Here is a 7,633-nt window from a genome sequence, read left to right on the forward strand (position 1 = left end):
TTGTTTGTAGTGACTTAGAACTTCCAGTCCTTTTTCAAATGGTTGGAAACAGAGACAGAAAATTATTTGTCCAAAATCACACAGCTAACAGAGGTTTTAAGATCAACTAATTCTCATTTCACTATTGTTACTATAATATATAATATTCAATAAAATATACGTGGTATTTCTAGGAAACATTTTACGTGGGATTTTCAAAGTCAAGGAAGATGCTAAACAGAATGTTAACTGGAGCATGCTAATGTCTGAAATTAGCTAATATTTAGTTAATAACCCTTTTTTACAGAACAAGCAAAGCTAAAAAAATTTTGAGCTACGTGTATTTTTACTATACAATGAGCAAATAATGTAACTTCAGAAAAGATATAAATATATTACCCCAAAGGGAATGAAAAAAAAAGTTGACTGAGAAAAATCCAAGGCCCCTGTTCCAACAGGGTAGGGACACAGACAAGGTTATTTATCATGCAGATGGCATTTGAAGAAAATTGCAGCTAGATCCAAGAAGCACCTCTTAATCACTTGGTGCCGGGAGCATTAGGATTTATTCATGAGCATAACCTTAAATCTAATCCTAATGCCCTAAATTACTACCTTCCCTCAACAAACAGAATAATGGCTTTCTTTAGTTGGATGCCCACATAATCACTTGAGACCCAAAATCATAAGTAGTATAACAAATTTATATGCACGTGCACATTCACTTCTGTGATGCGAAATTCTTGCCTTTAACAGCAGCTTGCAAAATGTAATGTGTTCATACTTATACAAGGAGTATAAGACATTGATAAATGCTCATAAATTTCCTTTCCAATATAGTTGAAATCAGGTTTTCTTATGGAATTTCCGCCAAAAGTAAAATAAATGGTTCAAAAAAGAATGTGAAGTATCATTTGCCCTCTGGAGTTTCTTTCCCTAACAAATATGACACATAACCACATCTGATTCGGATGTGAAATAAAAAGGCACAATTATGATGATGGCAGTGGGGGGGAAATGGGATCATAGGAGAAACCTTGTCTTGTTCTCCTTGGCATTCGTGAATGGTTATAATTCATGTTCGCTGGTTTATACATTTACATAACGTGTTCTCATTTATGTAACTTATTTATATAAGAGGCTGCACTGCCGCCCTGGCCTTTGTACACAGCACAACTTCCCTCTGAATCAGGAAGTCTAGACAAAGCAGTCACTGGCACTATAGTAGGTCACTCTTCAGATGTTTTGTGCCACCAACAAGTTGCACTTGGATGTGACTGCTTTATAAATTCAAATGGAATAAAAATTAGTATCTTTCTTCATTCATTTTTGAAAATTTAGACTTTTGGTCTCTGACTCACCCAGCAAGCAACTTGTGATGGAGAAGCCGGGTTCTGCAAAACAGCCCCGGGCCAGGAGGAATATGAGGGGGTGAAGAGCTCTTTTTCTCTTTTCCTTCCAGTGTTACTTGCTTTTGTCATTGTTAACAAAGTAGTAAAATCATGAGATTTGTATTCCATTTCAATTTTTTTTTTAGTGTTGTCTTCTAAAATAGATCAGTTATGTAAGAGAGTAAGAAGAAAAGCGTATCTGTTTCCTAATTTGGAAAATGCTTATCCCCATCATTCCCTGCTATCTCTCCCGCTGCCACACCAGGAGTCTTTTCCTGATATAGTTAGGTAAACTCCTATTTAAGAATAACACAACTCAAGGCTTTTCTTTTACACAAGTCAGCTGATGATATGTATTTGAGCCTCTTTTTTTTTTTTTTAGAGCTTTTTTTTTTTTTTTTGGCCGTGCATGAAATTTACCATTTGTTTCTTTATTTTCTTACTATTAAAAGAGTCTAAATTTAAGCTGTAAAGAGTCAAGCAAAAGTATGTCCCCTTCCTGATACAATCTACTCCCTGCATTGAAAACCAGAAAGTTTTATGTAAACAGGACATAAAGAAGTATATTTCTATACACAATACACAGGTAAAGAGGGTCTAGAGACCCCCCTTTCAGACTTATTTTATATAGATGAGAAAATTGAGATCTAAGAATCTGCTGGTTTAAGGGAATCTGGATGCCTGGTGCCAGCTGTATTTATGCCTCTATGACTGGGAAGAAATTTGTATCTGTAAAAAAAGGGAACCGGAACTATTTCTAAGGTGATTTCTGCCTCCGAAGCCAAGCACTAGGGGTTTGTTTGAACACAATGAGAGGAGGCAGAGATTCTCCCAGGAACGCAGCAATGTGACACCTGATGAAAATGTAATAGCAGAAGGTGAAGGCTGAGAATAGAAGAGAGGGTATCAAGATACACACTTTGTTGGTGCGTACCCATCCCTGGTCCAAGGGAGGGAATTGATCTCTGGGACATGAGCATTTGCAGTCACTGGACGGGGATACCTCGCTGTACACACATGTCCTTGCCTTTACTGTAAAGCTGTGAGAGGCTGGAAGAAAGCCCGCGGGGGTGGGGGATGGTTATATAACTTGGGCATTTGTGGGGAAGTTTATATAAGATGCTAAAAATACAGTATATGATTGCTATAATAGTGTTCTAAGTGAAAAGCCCTAATGAGGGCAACCTGAGTAGGTTAAATAGAGGTGATGCTAAAATGTCTAAACCCAATTGCCTGCAGTGATTACTGTTAAGCAAATACCGTTTACAACTCATTTCTAAAGCATACTTTGTTATCCCTCCGGGTACACTGTTAACAGTGATGGAGGACCACTCCCCTTACTAAGGGCACTATTAATTCTTCTTTTTTAATACTCTGAAGGATCTGGAAATGCTAAGTGTGTAACCCATAGCCTCTCTTCTTGGTAGTCAAATTGATAAAATGAAGGCATTTCCCAGTATTAAACTGTTTAAAACCATAGACATAGGACTAACCCCCATAGTATATTTAATAAATTCTAAGAATTAACTACCTATGAATGTCCATCCTACTTCCTTACCACCCCCAGGCTTTTATACTCATCATCTGACATATTTCACACACACACACACACACGCCGTCCAGAAAGTATCCAGCCACATCCTATGAAGAATTAATTACATGTGTGATGGCTGCATACTTTCCGGACAACCCCCAAGTATTATTTGTTTCCACCTTCTAGAATGTAAGCTCCTTGAGACGTTAGATTTCAATCTTGTTCACTGATATTTCTCTAGCACCTCCTCACCAAGAAGACACTAGATAATCATTATTGAATGAACTCGTCCATAAATTAAAGATGTCATCTAATAACCTTTATTCTTATTAACGACCAAGACCCGCTTACCATTAACATACTGGGACCATTTATTTTCTCCATTTCTTCTCTGTTATAAACCAAATGTTTGTGTCCCACCCCCAAAATGTGTGTGGAAACCTAATCCCCCAGGTGATGGTATTAGAAGGTGGAGCCTTTGGGAAGTGATTAGGTCCTTTGGGTACAGCCCAGATGAATGGGATTAGGATCCTTAGGAAAGGACAGAGAGCTATCTCAGTCTTTTCCCATCATGGGAGGGTACGATGAAAAGTTATTAGTCTGCAACTCAGAAGAGAGCTCACCAGAACTCGATCATACTAGCACTCCCATCTTGAACATACTACCACACCCGTCTCAACACTTTGACTTCAGAACTGTAAGGAGTGAATTTCTGTTGTTTATAAGTCATCCAATGGACAGTACTTTATTATAGCAGCTTGAGCTAAGACATCCTCTCGTTCTCTTATACTTTCCCATCTGGTCTGCCCTACAATCCTTTTGGTTCTATATTAAGAATATATCCAGATTTTGACCCCATCCCACAGCCCCCACCACTGCCTTGGACAAAGGCATCAGCATCCCTCATCTCAAAATTAAGACAACCAATTTTGGTATTATTTAGGTAAAAGAAATCATTTTATAAGTGGAAAAAGATATAAAGGAAGTTATATTTACTAAAATATCTGTCCAGCATTTGTATGTATGCATGTATATAAATAAGAAAACAAAGAAATAAACCATTAATAATTTGAATACAAACTCTGGCCTTCTGATTAGCATAATTGTTTTGAAATGTTTCCTAAACTCTTGGGAATATCAGCAAGGACTTTGAAGATTTGAGAAAGTCTGAATGGGATGCGTATAGGGGTAAAAAAACGTCGAAGTCATTCTCAACATCCCTCCTACTCTCCCTTCCCATCTCGTCTGCTAGAAAATTTATTCTGATTCTACTTTCAGAGACTATCCAGAATCTAACCTCTTCTCTTCCTTTCTCTGCCATCACGCTGGCCCAAGCCACCATCATCTCTCACCCAGATCACGTCAGCAGCCTTTTAACTTAGCCTCTGCCTCATCATGACACCCCTTCATCCCTTAATTAACACAGCAGCCAGAGAAGTCATCTCAAAACATCAACTGGATGTTCTGCAAAGCACAGCATTTGCTTCCTGTTTCACTTGGTAGAAAATGTAAAGTCCTGATGGTGACTTAGAGGTCGATAATTGACATGTCCCTACCTTGCAACCTCTCTGAACTCCTCACCAAACTTCACTCTTCTCCAGGCACATCAGCCTCTTCCCAGCCTTTGCATTTGCCTGCCTGCTGTGCTCTTTTGACAGATTTCCTGCGGGCAGCCTTCCCCTCTTCCTGGAGTCTCCAACCTGTGGCCTGCAGGCTACACACAGATTATCTAAGGACTGTTTTTCTTATCTGTGGTGTCAGATATCATGAAACATATACACAGAACTTTTCTCTTCCTCAACAGTTTTCATTACTATTTGCATGTTTACTGTGCAGCCCAATTCAATTTTTATTCTTCCAAAGTGCTGCAGAAAAGAAAAACAGACACCCCTGGTTCTAGGTCAGACAATTAAGGTTTAGAACACATCCTAGGAAAAGTGCTATATACCTCATTGCTGAGTGTCACCACGGTCACCTTCCAAGTATTCCCCTGGGGAAGCTCTGCACCCACATCAGTGCCTAGCCCACCCTTCAAAGCACTTTTTCTAGGATAAGTTTGCCAACATAATTGTCAGCCCTCTGACAGCTCTGATGGTCATTCCAGAAAAAGAGTTCCCAGCCTTTCAGAGTAGCATGTGGCATTCTGAAACAGCCTCATTTTTGTTTTCCCTAAACTTGATGTAGGCAAATTATGATTCCAAATGTGAATAGGTAGTTCAAGTACAGCCAGCAACAGCTGAGTATACTAAACTTTTATCAATATCTGTTTACATATTCTTTGCTTGAAAGAATGCTATGGAATTGTTTATATTTATAAATGAAGCTTTTTTGTGTGTTAATATAAAAAAAAAAGAAATAGAGCCCCTTATATGCATAGGAAAAGTTGGGGACCTCCAAGGTGGGGTGCACTGGATACTACCTTCATTGCAGTAATGTCGAAAACCCCATCACCTGAGCTCAAGCCTCTTGCTTCTGTACAACCAGGTGCAAAATTTCTCCAACTCTATTTGTAATGAGGGGTTTGTAACAGATCACTTCTAAAGTCCCTTCCACTGCAGAAAGAAAGTTATAGCTGAAGAAATAACATCCCCACCTTTTAATAACTTTCCAGAGGAGCATGTGGGGCTCACAGGTGATATCTTTTATTTTGCGAATTAAAACAAAACCACCCTCGGGGCTGGGGTCTGCTGTCAGGAAGGTGGGCCATTACCTGCGGAGCTGGTGTCTGTTCATGTACCTACCCACCTCGCTCCAGTAAAGGCTCCTGGCAGGGTCACCGTTTGCGGGGTGGGGGAGGAGGATTGCTGTGTTGAGTGGCGGGATGGGCTGTGTGACTAGGGTGCTAGGTCACAACGGGCAGGAAAAGGGTTGTTTAGGTGGCTGGTCAGGAAGAAGGCGAGCAGTGGCGTATGGTGGCTCCTCCCCAACACGCATCCTTCATGGAAACGATCTGAATCCAGGAGCCAGGGTCATCTTCATCTGGCACCAAAGGGCTGAATAGCCCATGAGTAGCACCTTCATCCTGCCCCAGGAGCTCCCTCTGGGGTGTTCTGGAACAAAATAGGTGCCACAACCAGGAGCCAGGAATCTCTGTGATCATATTAGAGGAATTTATGTGACCATAAAACAGCAAATAGTGTTTATTACCTCCAGGGGGGAATGACTGGGACGACTGTACAAGGCAGAGGATGTTGAAAGAAATACTTTTGGACAATTTAAATTTAACAGAGTTTAATTGTGCAAACAATGATTCACAAATCAGGCGACACCCAGAACAAGAGGAGGTTCACAGAGCTCCCTGGGCAGGAGGGGAGAATTTATAGACAGAAAACTGGAAGTGAACCAGATACAGCTTGATTGGTCACACTCTGGAATTCGCTTTATTTGACACGGTCTCAACAGCAAGCAGCTTGTGATTGATTAGCTGAAGCTCTGTTGCTGGGATGAGCTGTGACACAGCTACTACGCAATTGTTACAAAATGTGCTCCCAAGCTAGGCAGTCGGTTTGTTTACATACTAAGTTAGGCTGCAGTTTCTGACACAGGGATTCAAGGTATGGAGGCAAGCTGGGGAAAAGTGAAGTTGATGGAACAGATTTATTTTTGAAAGAGACTTTTCCCAGATCAGTCAAAGAGGAGGTATGATTGATATATACACCATGGAAATAGTGACCGTGGACCTCATATTCGCCAGCTCCAGCCTGGCAGTACCTGACGCCGGAGAAGTGGCGGAGACACCCAGGGAAGAGGCCCCAGGCCTATGACGACTGTGGAATGAACCAGGCTCCTTCCAGTCATAAGAACAACAGCTCCACCTGCCACCTGCCACTGGCCATTCTTCACCTTCTGCTGGGTCCCCCTTCAGATGCAAAACAAGATCTCTTTCACTGGAAAGACATTACTTAGCCCCTAAGACTACCAATGGAAGCTTTCATCTGGACCTAGCCATCCTAGATAAGGACACGGTGGACATTTCCGTGTTTGAGGCAGAGCCCAGCAGCTGTGGAGCTCCACAGAGAAGGGAGCAAGTTGACCACCAGGAGGACCCTTTTCATGGTCCCTCAGGTATTTGGGGCCATCTCCTCCGCTTGTATGAGGCAGAAGAAATTCAACACGCCTCCTGTGCATGGTATGTTCATGGAAATTCTCTTTTCTGTTCTAATCACAACACCTCCAGTGTCCAACAAAGGGGCAGCAGCAGTGGTAACTGTAGGTGCTATGGACACAGAAGCCACTGAATCCACAGATGCCGGGCATGTAAGAGCAGAAGCAGCCTTCACGGGTGTAGGAGGAAGTGGAACCAGCTTGTTTAAGGCAGGTCTTCTCAGAGGTCTTCATGTAGATGGAGCAAGGGCTTGCAAGATGTCCTTATCCTTAGTGGCTACTTCCAGCATGTCAGCAGAAGCTGCTGGTCTCTCCGTAGAGGGCAGAGAGTGTAGAGTTTGCAGGAACAGACACAGCTAGTGAGCCTGTCGCAGAAACAGGCCCAATTGCAACAACTCTTGTCTCAGCATGTAAATGAAGGCTCCGTGAGTGAATGTGTTGGAATGCATTGGTTGGGAGTCTCACCACCCAAGGATGAAGCCCAGAGGAAGAGACCAAAAAGGACAGAACCCCCACAAATCACTGCCACCGTCATAGGATTGGAGAGAACAAGTCAACCCTATGATCATTCATCTTCTGGTCCTTAGCCTGCCATGGGCCAGTAAGACAGCCAAGAAGCTGACGG

Source organism: Nycticebus coucang, chromosome 24 (genome assembly GCF_027406575.1).
Source record: "Nycticebus coucang isolate mNycCou1 chromosome 24, mNycCou1.pri, whole genome shotgun sequence".
In the NCBI taxonomy this organism is placed as follows: Eukaryota; Metazoa; Chordata; class Mammalia; order Primates; family Lorisidae; genus Nycticebus; species Nycticebus coucang.